Here is a 20517-nt window from a genome sequence, read left to right as displayed (position 1 = left end):
ATCTTCACTTATGAAGTGGACACTTTTAATATCATCATTTTATAGAGGAGAAAGCTGAGGCTTGGAAGTGATAGGGAATGTGACTGAGATCTCCAGCTGGGAAATGCCAGAGCCAGGGGTCAAACCTGGTCCTTCGATTGCTTCCCTAAACCTACTAGCTTTCCATTATACTACACTGCCTCTCCTCACTAATTTCTAAGGTAATAAAATAAAACCAGGTGTTCCTTCTGAGAATGTCCATGCAGATCAGAATGGTCTTTTATTTAATTATCACCAGCATATTGAATTAACCTACATTGATTTAAATATGTAGCTTACTCAACTTTTGAATTCCTCTTGCAAACTGACATATGTGAGAAATGGTTAGAAGATATAACCATTGAGTGAAGGATTGGAAAATTGCAAATATTTTCTTGAAATTTATACTGAACTTTTTGGTTCCATTTTTAAAATAGATAATATCTGGTTGCATATAAGTACAGATAAACAGAAAGAGAGAAATAGTAATAGTGGTGATTATAGATACATGGATGTAACCTTATAATTAGACTTTTGACAACATTTAACATATGTCTCAATAGCAATATTAAGCGCTGCCTACATACAAAAAGTCAGCCAATCTTGGGTTCAAGTTCTCATTGACTGACTATGACCTTGATCATGTTACTTAACTTCTCTGAGTTTAATTTTTCCATTTATAAAATAGGGAATAATAATGCCTTCCTTTCAGTATTGCTTTGAAGTTTAGGAATGGTATATGTAATGTGCCTTACACAGTGTCTGAAACATTCCTTTATTCATTCATGCATTTATCCACTCTGTATTCATAGAGCACCTACTATATTCCAGGCACACATCCAAGTATTCAGTATACAGGAATAGACAATCAAACAAAATAAGACACATAACCTGTCCCCAAAAAGTTTATAATTTTGTGTGCAAAACTACATAAAATGAAAAAAGTCACACAAATACACATAAAATTACAATTGTGAAACTGTGCTTGGACAGAGCAATTAATTGAAAAAGCTCCCAAGAGACAAAGCTAGAACAAGATGAGCAAGAAAAGAAAGTCATATTGGGTTGTAACCCAATGTATAAAATAAATACCCATGAATACTTACTGATTTAAATAAATTATTAAATAAATAAATGGGGGAGAAGAGACAAATCTCCCAAGCAGAACAATTCCAAATAAATTATGTAGATACTGCACCCTAAAGGAGGGGGAGCATAACTCCCCATTCCTTCATTGTCAGTTTTGCATGGTGACTTCTTTCCAAAGAGGACAGTATGGAAAGGGGAAAATAAAGAGTAACTTTACAATAGAAAAACCTGACAAACACTACTCCAGCTAGAAAATGGAGGTCAACAGCAAATCATAAACCATGTTGATAGTATGCACCCTTGATATGATGTAATTAAAATATCACTTTGCCTCTGTGCTGTTCCCCAATATCCATAACCCCAAGCTAATCAGGAGAAGAACATCAGATAAATCCCAATAAGCCACATTCCTGATCAGTACTCCTCAAGACTGTCAAGGTCATCAAAACAAGAAACGTATGAGAAACTGTTATAGCCAACAAGAACTGAAATGACTAAATGTAATATGGTATCATGGATAAGATCCTGTGATAGAAAATATTAGGCAAAATTTAAGGAAATCTGAATGAGGTAATTTAGGTAGAAATACTGTATCAATGTTGGTTCATTAATTGCAACCAAAGTACCATACTAATATAAGATATCAATAATAAAGGAAACTTGGCGCTAGATATATGGGAACTCTATGTGTTGTCTGCACAATATGTCTTTAAATTTAAAACTTTTAAAAATAAAGTTTATTTTAAAGGAACATCTGTTAAACACGTAGAAGGCATTTGTTCTAAATTTTAATAAGTATTCTCTCAAAAGCTTTTTATAAAATGCTCCTAAAGAGAGTCATGAGACATATGAAACTAGTAGAACAGGCAATTACTAGATTTGACTTCTGACTTTGTATGTATATACATTTGACCTCTTGAGGCAGTGCTGGAAGAACTGAGTTTAGGCTCATTTAGAGTAGCTAATGTGTCTATTCTGAGTTAGGCAAGCTAAGGATCATTAGCCCTTCAGCCTAAGAGGAAACTAACAGGTATTAAATGCGCATGTGCTTAGCACAGTAGCAAGCTCTTTAAACAGAAAACCCATGTCACTCACTCTTCATAGCATTTCTGAAGTATAAGAACTCCCATTTTGCAGATGAGGAAACTAAGGTTCAAAAATCATGGACTAGAGCTCAGCTTTAAACTGAAATCTTTCTGACTCGCTGCTGTTTCTATCCAACCTGCAATAACTGCTTATTTTGTATGGTACAGAGAGCACAGCTCTAGTGAGCTGAAATCATTTATAAGGCCTGTCCTTCCTATAGCTACACAAAAATGTATGAAGTTCACAGAATGGTCGAAATGTCAATCTACTTCCCCACTAAAAATGTTTAAAAAAAAGAAAAGAAAAGAAAACAACTTCTCAGGCATAAAGTCAACAGACACTTGAACTCAAAGAAACTCAGCAAAGTAGGTCTTGCTGAATTAAATGTGTCTTTAACTGATGTTTTGGTTGAATGTCCCTTTTGCAGCAAACAAATCCACAATAACTCCCATTAAAATGAAGCTAATTTTCCAACTGAGTGAACAGAATTGGGTGAGGTTATAAAGTCTGGTTGTTCTACTTTCACTGCTGCTCCATCGTGTGAAGGTAATGGGTGAAATGTAATTTGTGTAGACAGGTCAGACTATTTCCAGCAACAAAATCCAGAAATATTTTATTTGGCCAAAGCAAACACAACCTGGGATGCATTTTACATCACGAGCTGCTTGCCTCTCCAATTCTCTCACCCCCCGGATTCAGGTACAATAGGGCTACCCTCTACACCACGCACACATTTTAATTCATGTTTTGACCCAAACTAAATATACTGTGAGCCCTTACACTTTCTCTTTTATATTTGTGTTAAATGACAATATAAAGGAACTCTTCTCTTTCTCTTTTATTCGTAATTCTTTCTGGATACCAAACTAATCAGATCGTTGGAACTTTTGTTTACTTTGATAATTTACAGATACTATTCATTGAATACTTAGTGTGTGCCAGAAAATGGGCACTTGTAAAGTATTCCATTTTAGAGAGAAGGAGATTAAGCATCAAAAATTTAAATAATTGCACGAAGAATTTATAGTTAGTGAGTGGGGAGCTAGAATTTAATTAAGTAGGAAATCTAGCTTGAGAGCCAAAATTCTTAGCCACTGCACTATCCCACTAGGCAATATTATTCAGCCACAGCATGCCAGCAAAATCCAGGACTGACCTGCCAATTCAAACTTAGAACCAAGTTCTAAAGTTGATATTCCTGTGCACTTGACTTTAAGAAGCTCATGTTACAAAAGAATCGCAGTTTTACTATTGGAAGGGAAGTTAATGCTGAAAGGGTGCCAATGATCAAACAGGGGGTAAAGGGCAGCACCCCTCTTCAAAGCCTTTTTTACAGTGTAACTGCCATTTATTTGTATGATGAGGATGACATTGAAAGTGAGTCCTCCCAGCCTCTCTTTTCTTGACCCAACTCCAGCCTAACACGTCAAATTCAGTTTTATTATCTCTTGACCAATCAATTTATTTAGCACACTCTTTACCAATAGTAGAATATAGATTTTACTTCTAAGATAATTAGTGTTATAAATAATGTCTACATACATGTATATTCTTGTCAAAATTCAAATTATACTGAAGTGAATATTTTTAGTTGCCTAAATTTTTTTTTAAATAGCCAGGTTTTTATTGTTGTTGTTGTTTTTATGAATGCTAATTCCTATCAAATATATCTGAGGATAATTCTCAGATAGTCTACATTTTGAATTTGTTGTTTCTGGTACACAGAGTTGCCTTTCCTCAAGTACTTATTGATGTACATTTTTTAAATTTTATCATTCCTGTTTGATTATCAAATTTCTAACATGGGTTTTATAGTAGCCTGACTCTGTCAAGTGATACACACACACACACACACACACACACACACACACACACACACATACAAACACACATATATAGTGCTACCCTGATAAATATATACACACATATGCATATATACTCTATATGTACATACGGGGGTGCCAAAAAATGTGTAGGCATTTTAAGAAAGGCAAAAACTGTATTAAAATTGTAATACTCAATATATACTGATAACAAAAGATGTATACAAGCCATGTGTATACATTTTTGACACCCCCTATACATATATATACACACATATGTATGTATACATATATATACATATGTGTGTATATACATATATATATGTATATATATCCTGTTTCCCCAAAAATAAGACCTAGCCAGACAATCAGCTCTAATGCGTCTTTTGGAGTAAAAATTAATATAAGACCTGGTATTATATTATATTATATTATATTATATTATATTATATTAAAGACCCGGTCTTATATTATAGTAAAATAAGACCGGGTGTTAATTAAATTTTGCTCCAAAAGACACATTAGAGCTGATGGTCCAGCTAGGTCTTATTTTGGGGAAACCATGATATATATATATATATATATATATATATATATATATATATATATATATAAATATAAATATAAATATAAATATAAATAAATATACACACACACATATATGATCTGCTTTACTCAAGGACTACTGATTTATATGTTAATATCATCTAAAAAATACTTTCACAGAAACATTTAGAATAATGTTTCACCAAATATCTGGGTATCATGGCCTAGTCAAGTTGACACATAAAATTAACCATCACAGAAGTCCCTAATTTGAAGTCATTCAGAGACATGAAATTTTCTCCCTAATAATTAAGTTATTATGTATATGACAATATATCATTCTAGATCCATGAGAGCAGAGACAATGCCTGCTGGCTCCAGTAAACCCAGTATCAAGTGTGATGCAAGTGCTCAATGAAAATTGTTTCTTTAGCTGCAATTCTACAGGCTAGACAGCTTGAAAAACTTCTTGTGATGGAAAAGACTAGTTACCCATCCCAACTCTGTCTTCATAGTAAAAGAACCTTGATCTTATTTGGGGGAGCCTTGAAAGAATAATTCCCCCAAGTAGGATCCAGGTGAGACCATACGATCAAATTTTGACCAATGAAATGTAAGCAGTAGTGTTGAGTGGGATTTGGGGAACAGTTTCCATAAGGAGAGGGGCACAGCTTCTAAATTGTTTCTGTATCCTGTAGTCTGATTTCAGATGTGATGCTGAGCTCAACCAGGATCTAGGAATACACAGACGAAGATTACATCCTAGCTGAGGGCAGGAAGGAGCCCAGGTCCCTGATAATATCTTGGAGCCACCTTGGCCCCCTCAGTGCCTCTTTTGGACTTATTTTACGTAACAAAGAAACTTCGCTCTTGTTTCAATACTAGCACTGTTATTTTGAGTTTCCTATTATATGAATCCAAACCCAATTCAAATGTATATGTAATTTTCACTAAAATACCTAGAAATATGTATAGAACATAGCACATTCATATAAATGAATAGCTTACAAAGTCTCACAAGAAGGAATGGAAATCCAAAGGGGATAAAAACAAAAATTGGCAGGTAACCATGTGGAATAGATCTTAGTAACCATGTGGTGACCTTGGACCTGAAAGAAGCATGGTGTGGTATTGAAATTGAGCCCCTTCATAAAGCCAGGACTCTTGAATGGAACTGGATGAAACTGTACTGCCCACAATGAAATACAGACTGGAAATCATCTACCCACTGGCAAAGGGAAATGAAAACGGAACTTGTCTGCCTCAATCTCAGATCTAGATGAGATGAAATTTCTCCTGACAGTAATAACCATTGACATCTCTTTATGAAAGTTTTAAGGCATATGTCGTATATGCACATATGTGTGTATATATGTATCTCTTGCATAGTCTCATAAATCCCAAGCTAACAAATTATATAGAAAAGTGTCCCAGAGGAAGCAAATTCAAAACCTGTCTGGAGGTTCACTCCCTCAACTCAGTTGGTAAACTAAGGTGGTCCAGGATTCCCACATAGAAAAGCATCATTAAATATAACCTCACAATCTAAAGTGACAAAGCCACAAGGGCATAAGAAATCTTGAAAGAAGGCTGACAAACAACAAAGAATTTGACTACTAATCACTTCCTATACTGTGATTTTCATATACATAATATAAAATAAATGTTTATCGTGATTCATGACATAAAAGATGGAACTGAAAACAAAGAAAATTAAACAAGAATGCATAGCTCTGTTTAAGAAAACAAGTAGAAATTCTAAGATACATATCCACATATACATATATACACATAAATATGTATATGTGTATAGGTGTGTGTATAATATATATATATATTATGGTAAAGTTTAAAAACTAAATAGATGGCTTAAAATGATTTAAACAGATTACACATTATTGAGAAGGAAATTGGTGAACTGAAGTGTATATCTGTAGAAATTACCAAAATGTATGTAATCAGAGTGTAAATAGAGAGAATGAGTTCAAGGGCAACATTTAAAGAAATGATGACAAAGAGTTTCGTAGAACTGATTAAAGACTTATGTCCTTTGATTCAGGAAGTAAAAGCCTTCTCAAGAAGTCTAAATAAAATATAATTTTTTAGTGGAAGAACAAGGAAAAGAACCCAGGTCTGCCTGCTCTGGATGGATAATGGTGTAGTAGAAAGAGATCTGGGTGAGACAGAAACACACTGTGTGCAAGACACAGTGCAAACATATAGTTCATTTCATCCTGACCAAATATGATAAATTAGAGATTATCAGTCCCATTTGGCAGATGAGAAAACTGATGTTCAAAAACATTACAAAAACTTTTAAGATCACTCAGTGAGTAAATAGCAAATGCCTGCACTCTTTGTTCCAAGCCCCGTGCTGTTTCCTGGTATAAAACTACTTTGCACAAGCATTTAATCTCTTATTATCTCATCTTCTTTTTTTCCAGTTTTTAATTCTCCAGTCATCCATGATTCTCAAAGCATGTTCACATTGTTAACCCCACAATGTAAATGGCATGGTGTTGTTAACCAAACCACACAGATGTTCTTGGACCTTCCAACAGGCTACACTAGTTTTAAGAGCGGTACATTTTAGTTCACATGGAATCAGAGTTTTCTGTTTGCTGGGAAAATGGAAGAAGGACAGTTAACCTTCAAGACTCATTCTAAAATTGATTAATATGAAATGAATATAGGTAAATATTTACTATGAATCGGGCTACGCGCTTTCCCTGCCTTCTCTCCTTTGAGTTTCCCAGGAACTCTGTTGGGCAGGTGTTATTATTATCTTCATTTCCAGATGTGACAAGAGAGGCTTAGAGAAGTTAAAAGTCTTGTCTGAGATTAGGTAGCTAGTAAGTAGTTAGTTGAGATTTCGATCCAAGCATTTGGACTGCAAAACCCACACTTTTAAATATTATATTCCATCAACTCTTAATACTGATATGGTTGTTAAGAAGACCCAATAAAAGTGTTTTGGAAACTGCAAAGCATATTGGAAAGGTAAGTTTCCATTTTGTATAAGCACAATGAACACAATTTAGGCCCATTAAGCAGCAGCCTCAGTTTTGTTTGAAGAATTGTGTTGTTTTCAGAACAATCTTGCCATCAATTTCAGCCTTCTTTTTTTTGGTTTGAAAATGTAGTAATACATGTAATCAGCGTTTTATTATTCTATTTCTGTTATTCTTAACCCCCAAGTAATTTCAGCATTTATTTAAAAATTTTAAAAAATTGCCCTGTTTAGTTAATAAATGGTTTCTTATTTGGAGGCAGAAAGTCTGGATTTGCTAAAGTAGACCTGATTTGATTGCAGGCTATTATAGTGGTCAGATCTAGTTTTATTGGAAAAAAAAATAAGATGCTGCCTGTTACTAGAAATTACTAACTTCTCAGATTCTTCATTAACCTGAATTCAAAATATCAATTTGTCATGAGGAGTAGTACAATTGTGTGGAAGGGGAAAAAAGATTACAGAACAAGGTTATGCCATAATCTTGTCTAGGGGGGTGTGTGTGTGTGTGCGTGTGTGTGTGTGTGTGTGTGTGTGTGTATGTGTTTTGATCAGTTCAACACTAGATGGCTCTAGTTACAAAACCAATACCTTTTTAGAAGTCTAAAATCCTGGGATACGACATTACGAGAACAGATGGATTCTAACACACCAAATCAAATTGTGGTATCTTCCAGAGTCTTGTAGGCATTAAGAATAGCATCAAGCTTTTAGGTTTGAAATGCTATGAAGCTCTCAAAGAGCAGGCATAAATCCTAGAAGTCCTTATTTCACAGATTAAAACAAGAAGTGGCACTGACATAGGCTGGAGCATGTAGATTTAATTTGTTCTGTAATTATTCCACTCTGTACTCTTGTACTCGTATTTATTGTTTTCAAATTATTATCATGTATACCAATTAATTTGACTCTTAATAATCGCTGAGGTAGATAAGGAAGGAATTATAATTGACATATAATACTATGTTCATTTCTCCTTTTTAAAATCAAAAAGTTTTTCTTATTAAACGTAAGGACACTGAGACGCAGACAATGGGCAGAAGCTTGCTCAAGGCGACATAAGTGAGCGATAAGACGACATTCCTCATGTGCCAGCTTCAGGATCAAAGCTTTTCTACACAGTAGGCAAAGAAATAGAATTAGGCTTTTGCCTTATGTCATGTGTCTGACATGGTCCTTTCATTCTTTAGAACACGCCCTTCCTGTTAATTAAATACCCGCACCTTACCACCTAACATACAAAATTAATTTGAATTCCTAAGAACTGAAAATGGTAAAGATATCTTTAATCGATATAGAAGAGGGAGGATAATGGCTGGGAGGGAAGCTTTTTATACTTGACAATCTCTGGCTTTGAATTATACTTTAATTTTTTAAAGCTTTAGGTTTTAACCTACGCCAGCAATAATTAATGAATTTTACCTAAATATGCCAGGTCTGCTGGGTTGCAAAATTAGTCTGATATTAAAGACAATATTAGTTAAAATCCACAAGCCAAATAATTCATGTGCAAATAACTGATAATAACTACCATTTAATGAGCACAGACTATGGACCTGATTATAGTCCACTTTGCAAACCTCTCCCCCTGTTCATTCTTACTTGCTCCAATGTCACCATCCTAACCTTAACCACCATCCCCTGCCACCTCCCTCTGTAACTGGTCTCTGTCAGATGCTTTGCCTCCCTCCAATACAAGTCATTAACTTATTTGAATGTGCATGGATAAAATAGCTCTAACACAAGCATATTTTGATTTTAAAAAGGAGAAATGAACATAGTATTATATGTCAATTATAATTCAGTAAAAAAGAAGAGGGGCAGGCAATGCCATCTCATGGCAATTTATTCTCAACTCTACACCCAGAATATACACAAATAGATCATGTGGCTCACCTTCTTAAAACCCTTCAGTGACTCACCCAGGATAAATAACATTGGAAATCTGTGTGAGTTGGCCTTCAGCCACTTTCCCCCTCTGTCCCTCTGGCCCCTCACAACTGGACTTCTACCAGTTATTTGAATGTGCCAAACTCATTCAAACACAGAGCATCCACATGTACCATTTCCACTTACTAGAATGCCTGCCCTCCCATGCCGTGCAATCCCTCAGTCCTCAGTTTAAATATCTGGTGTTCTGTACGACTTTCCTCAATGCCTTCCCAGTCTTACACTAGATGAGGTCCCTGTGTTTTACGCTGTTTAGCATCCAGTATCTCTCCTTCATGAAATTTATTACAACAGAGTTAATCTCTGGGGGATTATTTGCTTAATGCATATACATACTCTGTAATGGCTTGTTAATCACTGAATCCCTAAAGACTAACACAGTGTTTTCCAAGCTTTTTAAATTGTCTCTACCATCTAAAAAAATAAAATTTACATCATAACCAGTACACACATACACGTAACTGAACCAGAAGTTTCATGAACACTACATAGACTTTCTGGATGGAATTCACTTGATATTTTCTATTCTGTTTTCATTTTAATATGTTGGATACGACACAGTTATTGATTTTTACAGCCGACTAATAGACTCAACCCTTGTTTTAAATAATCGCCCATCTGACATGATGCCTAGCAGATAGTAGATCCTCTGTAATGTTTTGTAGAATAAATGGAAAATATTTACCAGCCACTATTTAAACCAGATTTGTCTGTTTGCTAATACTGTATAACAGTTTGTTTGATTATTGCTTTGTCCCTCCCAAGAGAATGAGTCCCCGGGAGGGCTAAACCAGGTTTAGTTTTACAAAGTAAAAGCAAGCCTTGTCATTCCAGGTACAGCTATAATATTTCCCTTGATTAGACTGATGAGATCAAGGTCATGAATTTGATCTCATTCAGATCGGTAGGCTTCTCTTTGTTCCAGGGCCACTGACCACCTCCTAAATAACCTTCAGAAAGTGAAAATCCGATCCAGTACTTTTCTTTCTATTGCTATTCAACATATTCCTATCATTGCAACAAAATATGGTTAAGGAAAATAAAAAGGAAAAAAAACTTTCCAGCAATATCCTAATAATGCCACCAAATTGATTACTGCTGTTGGCTCTTATGAGTAATGTATAAATTGTCCTGACTGAATTATGATTTTAGGATGGTTTTAACAAATTTCCAACACTTTGGTTTAACATGATTATAATCCTCTCTGTTGAGTGCCAGAACCCAGGAAATAAGAAATTGAGATAAATATATATATATATATATATATATATATATATATATACACACATTATTAGTAAATATATATATATATATATATATATATATATATATACATTATTAGTAAACATAATTTATTCTTATACCCGTGGTATTTTGTTTTTGCCATAAGTTACCTAACAACACTGGCTTTCCTTTCTTCATCTCCATTTCTTACCAATCACACAAATTAACAAAGGAAGCCCTCCCAAGACTGACAGCCTTAACAAGAGGCAGACCAGGCAGAGGCAAGGTTAGAATTCTTCACATATCTGGGAACCATAGAAGCCCGTACCTAGCTTTCACAAGAGAAACCACTAGCACTGCTTGGTAAGGGGGAATCCCCTCCTAAGGAGGATGGAGAGCACATGACCCTCATACAGCTGACTACCTGGGTGGGGCATTACCGTTTCCCTTAGGTCTCACTCCAGGGGCACAATTTCAGGACAAAACCATGGCTCCTGGGGTACTTTCGTTAAACCTTGTCCTGCAACACTTTGGGAGAGACTGAAGTAAATCAAATCCTCCACGGATTTGAGAACTTAAAACTGTAGGCAGGACCAGCAATCAGATAGGATGTTTTATTGCCTCTGCTTTATATTCGCAGATATGTTTCATTAACTTCTCTTCCTCTGTGTTGTTATAATGGAAGGACTGCTCATTCTGTGCTTTTCTACTTTAGAAAATTAGACTCCTCTTACTAGAACTGAAGCCAAGTGAGAATGTCCTCTATTCTAGTTTTGGGGTTTGTGGTTTATAAGCCCTTAAAATTTACTTGAAACTAGGAGGGGTTTAGTTAGTTTGTTTGTTTAAGTGGACTTTATCCTTAGGAATTTCTTCCATAGACTAGAATTCTTCCCAGAGAATTTCGAATGCAGAGTTCATATCTCTGAAAATACCATTCATCTATTCTTCAAGAAACACAGTTACTGCTGAGATTTCAAGCCATCAACAATAACCTCAGCTCTCATGTAACTCCAGTGCATAGCTGATTATTATGCTTTCACAGTGATGGCTTCCTCGCAAATCTGAATAAGCAGCTTGTATAAAAGGAAGCATGCTTGCCCCAACCTCATCTGACCCTACTTACTTGGTTATATAAATGTTCTGTGTATTTTAGCTTACAAAAGTAAGCTAGTATTTATCTTCATGCTTGACCTAAAACTCCATACTTTACTCCATGTAATACAGTGATATAAAATGTGTGAAAATAAAAAAAATTCTCCTAAGTTACCTTAAGTTTAACGTCATTTTGGCATAGCAGAAAATAAGGGAGCCAACAAATAAAAAAGATTATTACTTCGATGCAGTGAGTTCCACTTTTTAAATATATGTTGCTAAAACAGCTTCAAAATAATATTCACGTCAATGTATTTTAATGCAAAATTCATTAATTTTGTAAACAAATGACAACAGTAGTTTTGTAGATTCTGTTTGGGCTGTAGTGACCCAATTATCCGGTCAAAGGGCTGTATGGATGCAAGAGACAGGGCGAGTTAAAGTTTAACTCCCAGGAATTGTAAACCAAACCTAAAGCCACTGAACCTTTGGAGTTTGATATGATGATTAGAACATAACCAGAGTGACACGTTGAATTCTCCATAATCAAGGAAACCTTTTCCGGGTGGGGATCTCTGAAATCACTCAGGTATGGTTCATGTGTTTTGCTTTTTTTATTTCGACTCTGTCAAATTGTGCAGTGTGGATCAGTAGAAATGCAATTAAAACAGCGTTTACTTATGTCTATTATAGAGCCTAATTCAGGGATTTTTCTAGTTTGTTTTTATACTAACGAAGCAACCTAAAAACAAAAGTAAATATTGAAATGTTCATATAATCTCAAAATGAGATGGCGGCCATCTTTTGCTCCTTGATTTAATCATTTTCTCAGGCTATAAAAATGTACTTACCACTTCGGGTTCAAGAATAGGGCTAATGTTTCCTAGAAGTTTATTTAGCAATAGTCAGACAGCAGGGAGATTTGTGGTTGCCTACCTATCCTGGTCCTAGTACTCTGGGAAGCTCAAAATGTAATTAACAAGAGAAATAGTATTCGACTGTCAGATTCTGAGTTCTCTGTATGGGTCTTAATTCCTATACTTTAGATTTAGTATATTCAATTATCTTTTTTTTCCCTCCTTTATCCTACACCACCACCAGAAAAAGAAAAAACAAAAACAAAAAACACCTTGGTGAATTCTTGCTATTTTCTTTGCCATTATTGTACTAACCAAAGGAATGCCCTAAACTATTTACTTTTCATTCTAACAAACAAAACAAAAATAGTCATGGCAAATAATTGGCTTTGAGTGTGTTAAATCTCATCCTTGTGATGCCTAGTTATTAGATCTTTTCCTTATAGGATGGTTTGGGCAACTGTGCGGTGGATATATTTTCACAAATCTTTTTGTTCATTACAAAAAGATGATTCACAAACAAAATAAGATGGCATTTTATCTAAAGAAATAAATCAATCAGAGCACTTACCAGGAACAGCCCATTCCTACCAAAAACCTCTTAAAATTCTCTGAAATACTTTTGTTCTATAATTGCCAAAGTAAGTTTTAAAAAGAATGTGTTTCAAGTTAAACATGCTTATCTACTACAGAACTTTTCAGATGTGTAGATCCAAGAAGATGAAAAACACAGCATCATTTGTTCATTGTGAGAGGATTAGTGTTTTGCAAAATATACATTGGTGACCTCAACTCTAGTTATAATTTAGGAGCAAAGATCTATTGTTTTGGTCTGAACCATCCTTTATAACATGTGCAGAAATGCATACAATAAGAGTATAGCTCTGGAAATACAATGAAATGACTTACTTGTCAAAACACTGAGGCCCTCCCCTACTAACTACAGGATAATACACAAATAACTTACAGGTTCATTTGTAAGGGCCATATTTTCTGGAATCATTTTGATACTGCCTATTTGAAACAATTCTCACATTTTACTGTTCCAATTTCTTATTTATTAAGTGTAAGGGCAGGGGGAAGAGAGTTGACAAGAAAAAAGAAAGTAGTTGTATGGGCAAACATAAAATGACATAATGGATATAAAAACACTAAATATTTAGTTATTCTTTCCAACTGGGCTAATACCAAGTTGGTTTGTATCATTTCAAACACATTTCTATTCTGTATTCAGTGGACATCAATAAATGTGGCTCAGGGCTCAAAAAAGTGACTCCATTGTCAAGTAAGCTGAGGAAATGGTGGTTGACAAGTTAAAGCAGGTCTTGGTACTATATGAGTGTTTTGAGTAATAACAACAGACATTTATTAAGCACTGTATTGCCAAGTGCCCTTCTCAGCACTTTCCATGCATTTATCGCATGTTATTCTTAGAACAGCCACATGATGTAGATACTCTTATAACATTTTACAAGTGAGAAATCTGAGGCACAAACAAGTTACCTAATAGGTTCAACATCACCCAGTTAGGTAGCAGCAGAGCCAAGTTCCCCAGCCGGGTGGTCTGACTCGGAGTCCAAGAGTGTCACCATTAAATTGTACTCACAATGACTGGGGATTTACGCTATGTGTAAACACGTTCATTCATTGTGAATATCTAGGAGAGTAGGCAATGTTTTGTTTCCTAAGCTTAATTTACAACAGAACATCTTTCAGGAACACACATAAATGTCTCAGAAAGGCATGGTCCTGTGTGATGGGAGTTTCTCGGAACACAGATTAAGAAAGAACAAATCATTTTTATAGTCCATGTCCAGCATTCACAACAACAGTTGATTGAAATTATTGCTATTGAAATCACCGTAATTCAATTCGACCTACAGTCTAGCCAACTCCCATCACACAGGACCATGCTTATCTTAGAGATGTCCCAAATTAATTATAGAATGGACACTGGACTATTTTCCTGACAGAGCTGGGTTGGAATGCCTGTTCTAAAACGCCCTAGGTTTGTGACCTTGGGCATGATAGTTAACTTCCCGGAATCTTGAATTCCTCAAATGTGAAATGGGGGTAAAATCTGCCCTACAGAATTTAGTGAAGTTTAAATGAGATGATACAGCAAAATGGTTAAGCTCAGTTCCTAGCACATAGTAGGAATTTAGCAAAACTCCCTTCCCTTTCCATTCCCCTATTTGTAACAACTTCTGGAAAAAATTTCCTAAAACTTTCCAAACCTACCCATTAGCTCCTCTTTGTCAAAACAGTACTAATATAGTGTAAATCAAAAATTGAACACAAATAATGAGTTTGGATTAGCCACAAATAGTAACCCTATGACATTCATTCGGAGAAAGACAACAACGTATAATTTTCTCTTTCTAAAACACACACACACACACACACACACACACACACACACAAACAATATAGTTTTATTTAAGAGAATGTTACTCAAGAAAACTCTAAGTTAAAAGCCCAATTCCCTTTTCACTGAAACCGACAGGACACCATGTCACAGTGTGGTTCATTTCATCACACAGTTATTTGATGTTAAAAATCTGTCTCAATAACTGTCATTTAGAATATTGCCGTTTTTCCCCTAAAATAAGACCTAGCCGGACCATCAGCTCTAATGCGTCTTTTGGAGCAAAAATTAATATAAGACCCGGTCTTATATTTTATTCTATAAAACTGGGTCTTATTTTAATATAAGACCAGGTCTTGTATTAAAATAAGACCCGATCTTATTTTAATATAATACAAGACCTGGTCTTATGTAGTAAAATATAATATAAGACCGGGTCTTACATTAATTTTTGCTCCAAAAGATGCATTAGAGCTGATGGTCCGGCTAGGTCTTATTTTCGCAGAAACATGGTGTCATTCCTCAGAAAGCTGGGTGGTACGTTAGGTACTATTGCACAATGGTTTTCCTTACCTTATGCGTCTCTAAATGACTCAATAAGTTCAAACAAGACGGTATTGATCGACGGAGGATAAACACCATTTTATCTTATGCATGAAAACAGTAACCAGGCTCCTCTAAAGTGCAGTTCTAACAGTCCAAACTGCCCCCAGGGAAAGCATCTGGAAAAGGAGCAGCACTACTGCAGTGACATTCGGTGTTAGAAATCTAAATCCCATCTGCTCCTTGGCCCAATACCATAAAATCCTGGCAGTTATTAACAAATGTTTACTGCTGATTGGATCAGGAAAGCTGTTTGTCATTTTACTCTATCAAATCTAGTCCAACTAGGTTCTCAGTTTTTAAAAACTATTTAGAATTTTTAATAAATTAAAATTTTGTGTTGAATTTTTTACTGATCCAAACCACAAATTTAAATATTTTCTTTTATAGAAATGGTTGTCTTGACTAAAATATGCTGGTATCTTGAGCTCTCTAATTTTTTTAAGATACATAAAGGAAGCTTTTTTTCCCCTTATACAGATATGTATATGTAATTTTATATATGTAGGTATTACTAACCATAGGGAAAACATTTTTCAGGTTTGCTTATTTCAAGAGGGTATTAAGAGGGAAATAATAAAGATTAAGATAACTACCTCTAGTTTGCAAGGTTATGTACTATGTTCTGCCCCAGTAAATAATACAGCTAAAGAGAACTAATACATGGCAATTTGGCCAGATGAAATGACTAAGTGAACAAATTGGTTTGCAATTCTATAAAATTTCACTTTCAGTGATGTAGTAATGTCTTCTCTTCCTCTGGCTGCTAAAAATGATCATTGTTTTGGGGTGCCTAATTTATACAAAGAACACCAGATTTATATAGCAGAATTAACTACTATAATACTTTATTTCTATAGATGATTGTGGTTTACAATGCGTTTTATACAAAAGAATTCATTTAGATATTTTTATGCCAAATTTCTTCATTGTCGATGTAGTATGCCGAGTCGCTATTCATCATTCCAATTGTACAAGGCTAGTGAATTGAAAGTCGCTCTCGCCTAGAGTGGATAAGCTTAGCTCTGCTTATGCAGCATAGTGCTGATTATGTAGGGAGACTTCTAGACATTAATTGATTTGTTGATAAGTTAACGAAGAGGGTAGGTGACACTATGGAGAGCAGTCATGAGAATCCACATGGAATTTGAGAGGAAAACCAGTCCCAGGCAGATCCCAGAGGAAAACTACCCTAAAAAGGTTTAAACCAGTACAAATGCTATAACTAACATAGTGAAAGAAGAAAAGGGAGGATTCTATAGCGTCTCCTAAAAGGCTGGCAGTGCATTGGCAAAGTATTATATGTAAATACAATTGTTTTTCATTTCTATTACCTCACCTTTAGTATTCTTCTACCCAGCTCTTCTATTAGATTGTGTTTAGTGCTTATCTTTTCATCTGGGGCCTTCTGCATGAAGCAAGTTGATCTATTAGATGTACTTAAGCACCTAATGCCTTCGATGATTTGCAGAAGTCAGAAATCAGAATCTGGTACCCTGGAGGGGAACTATGTTGGCACATATAAATGCTCATCTCAGGAATCCTTTTTCCAATCGTCTTTCCTGAAGCTCCCTAGCAGTACTTCACAATTAAGGCATTTACTACCAACAAATTTGACCTGACTATCTATGATAATGATAACAATAGTATTAATAACAGCTCTTACCTCCTTATATAACTCCTGCCACGTGACAGGCACATAGATTAACTTGTTAAATCCTCTGGAATCCTACTGAATAAGTAACATTGCTACGCCATTTCTCCAATAAGAAGGTTAAGTCTTATGGACATAGATAAACTTGCCCTAAGTCACACACCTAATAAGTGGTAGAAACAGGAGTGAACTCCAGCAATCTGGCATATACCACCCTGCAAAGAGTATAAACGAAACACTGAAAAGCACTGAATCTTGCAACTAGAAAGAAACTGTGAGGTCTTTTATTTGACAGAGAAAAGCTAACTGAGTTTCCCAAGGATGAAAGCCACTTTTTGTTAGGGTGAGAACCCCACGGCAGGACCCCAATCCTCAGGCAGGCCCTTTCCTGTACACCACCTCTCACTGTACAGCATTTCTAATTCAGCCTGATTCTACACAAATTCTGGGAGACATTAACAGAACCCCTATAGTTAAGAGGAATATTCCCTTCACTCTAAGTCCCACCGTCGTTGCTATGCCCAGTCTCATGGACAGACACAGCCAGAGATTCAGATAAAGGAGGCCTCTTTTGTGACTTTGAGAGGCTGCCAGGCCCAGATCCCCGAGGAAATATGGGCAGGCACAGGCACCTTGAACATAGAGAAGGCATCTCCGAAAATGCAAAGTAACTGTCCTGAATGACTTAGGTGCCTCACACCAAAATTCTGCTGGTGTCTAGGAGGACACAGCACCTACCACCTAGAGAACACACCCTTCTCCCCAGGGAAAGAATAATTGGGCTGCTAGGTCTCTGGATGTTAAGGGAGTCCTATATTTAAACTAACCTAATTTGGAGCTTTAAATTAAGACCCAGATGCTCCCAAATAATAGCTTCGCCAGCCTCAATAGTGTTATTCATTTAGGATAATCAGAGTATATTATCAGAAGTTTCTTGTTAAAATACAAATTGGTTGGGATGCAGAGCATGAGTGAGAGGGGCACTTAGGAACGCTTTAGCCTAGAATAATTTGGCAGAGGAGTCTGGTAAAGCCTTGTGGGAATGGTACTTAGGACAAGTAAGTTTTGATGGTGGGGAAGAGAAGATGTAGAGGAGATATGGTCCATGGTGGAAATGCCACGGGTAACCAAAAGAGAATATAAGGTATTTAAACAGCAGGTATTTGTCTGATCTTTGAGGAAGCATTTATTTACCTTATTAAATAATTTTGATTTATTATTAAAGTCATTTGAGCATCACACTTACCACAAACCAATCCCTCCATGTCGCTCCCTCATTAGATAAAAGCTACTTAATAAAGGTGCATTGACTTACATTCGAATCATCCAGGAAATGCCATTATATGGCCCCTCAGGATATTTTCAGATAAAAGAAAAATCTATGTCTAGAAATGCTTATTTTTACTTGCCTTTCAAATTAGCCATAAAGCCCACTATTTCCTATAATAATAATTCAGTATCTCAAGATTTCAAACGATTCCCTAAATGCCAATGAAGCAAAGCTCTGATGCACAGTGTTAATATGGCGAGGTGGGAAACGATTATAGTGTTAAAGCGGAAGTCTCTGGGCCCAGAACACCTGGGCTGTCCTGGCTCCACCACCTCCTAATTATGTGGCCTTCAGCAAATTATTTAACTTCTCTGTGTCTGTTTTCCTTTTCTGTAAAGTCAAGATTGTTTTGAGGATTAGATCAGAAATTACACATGAAATGCTTAGAACAGCACCAAGTAAGTGTGCACATGCCTTAGCTATTGCTATCATTCTCGTCTCATTTCCGTGTGGATGACACAGTGCTTTACTAGAAGAAAATGGTTTGAAGAAAGAGAAAATGTGAGGTCAACATGTAGAAAGTATTTTTGAGACGGGAAGTCAGGTGGCTTAGAAATTCACTGTCTCAACCCCGGGCTTGTGGTGAAAATTTGGAACAATTTCTCCCTGATTCTGTTGCAGTTTTTCCAAGGCAGAGATGTTCTCTATCACAGGCAGGGCCTCCTAGATATTGAATGATTTAAGGAAACCTAGGTAATTAGCAAGGGAACCAAAACAGAAATCTGAATCCCCATACCAGAGTGCAAACCTCTCAAGCTCTGTTGTTTTCATGGTTACAACAAAAACCCATCAAAGTACTCAAAGCCAGGTATAAAGATGCAGACTGTCAACTATGATGGTTATTAACACAACAAAAAAGCAAGAATGAACTAATATAACCTGCCCCAAACTCAGTCCCCTGAACAAGCATGACAACAGACTCCTGAAGAGAAAATGATGTGGGAAGGAGCTAAATGGGGCATCAGAACTGCCATGGAAGGGACTGGTGTCAGTGTCCGTTTTAAGGGAAATGACGAGATAAAAAGCCTCCAAGGAGTAACCTTGGGATTATTATGTTAACTTACCCATTAAAATCGATTGACTGACCCCTTGTTTAAGCTCAGCATTTTTCTAGCTGCTGTGTTGGAGATAAAGATATATTGTACATTTGTCCCTAAAATCAAGGAACCCATGAAGAATTTTCCAGAGCTCCAATCCCAGCCCCAAGATAATTGACCACGTCTTCCTCCAAGGTCTCTGACATTGCTGGAAAATGAATATTATTTACAATACTAAATTGGGAGTTCCTGAAGGGCAAGAAAGTTATTCTACTTATTTTTCAATTCTCAGACCTAACAGTGTTATGCACGTAACAGATGCACAATATTGTTTGTTCTAAAGAAGAGCCTCCTAACTGGAGAGAGAAGGGGAAGAGGTAGAAGAGGTAAAAAAAAAAATCATTACTGAGTTCCACATACCAAACTCTGAGCTGTGTACTCATTTTATCTTTTTGGATCACTATAACCACTCTCTGAGGCAGGCATTGTCATCCCCAATTTCAAAATGAAGAAACTGGGACCTGATTAAATAACTTGACCCCTGTTTACAAAGTTCTTAAGAGGTGGAGGAACTATGACTTTAGAACCTAAAGTCAGTTTGAATCCATGATCCCACGGTTTTCTTATTATGACACATTCCTACTTGTAAATCAATAGTGAACAACACAAGACAAAATATTGTGTATTCTAGTTTCATTTGGTGAAACTTGAAATGAGGACAAGAAAAAAGTCTTTAGTAGTCAGAGGGGCTACATGAAATTTCCATTCAGTTCAGCAAATATGTAGGAAGTGTCTGCTAAGTGCCAGGCTCAGTGTTAAGAGCTGAAAAG

The 20517-nt window shown here is 36.0% G+C and overlaps 1 protein-coding gene across 5 annotated transcripts in view; it reads left to right on the top strand.

Annotated features, from left to right (window-relative positions):
* Window positions 1-12343: 12343 nt before the first annotated feature.
* Window positions 12344-20517, top strand: part of A1CF (APOBEC1 complementation factor) — a 76502-nt gene continuing 68328 nt past the window's right edge. For all 5 annotated transcript variants that reach the window (XR_004425318.1, XR_004425317.1, XM_033130662.1 and 2 more), the window contains exon 1: window positions 12344-12427. The gene's annotated coding sequence lies outside the window, so the exon portion shown is untranslated. The remainder of the gene's footprint in view (window positions 12428-20517) is intronic.

The sequence above is a fragment of the Rhinolophus ferrumequinum genome, chromosome 16 (genome assembly GCF_004115265.2).
Source record: "Rhinolophus ferrumequinum isolate MPI-CBG mRhiFer1 chromosome 16, mRhiFer1_v1.p, whole genome shotgun sequence".
In the NCBI taxonomy this organism is placed as follows: Eukaryota; Metazoa; Chordata; class Mammalia; order Chiroptera; family Rhinolophidae; genus Rhinolophus; species Rhinolophus ferrumequinum.
The sequence above is the reverse complement of the archived record's forward strand: the minus strand, read 5'-3'. Positions and strand labels throughout refer to the sequence as shown.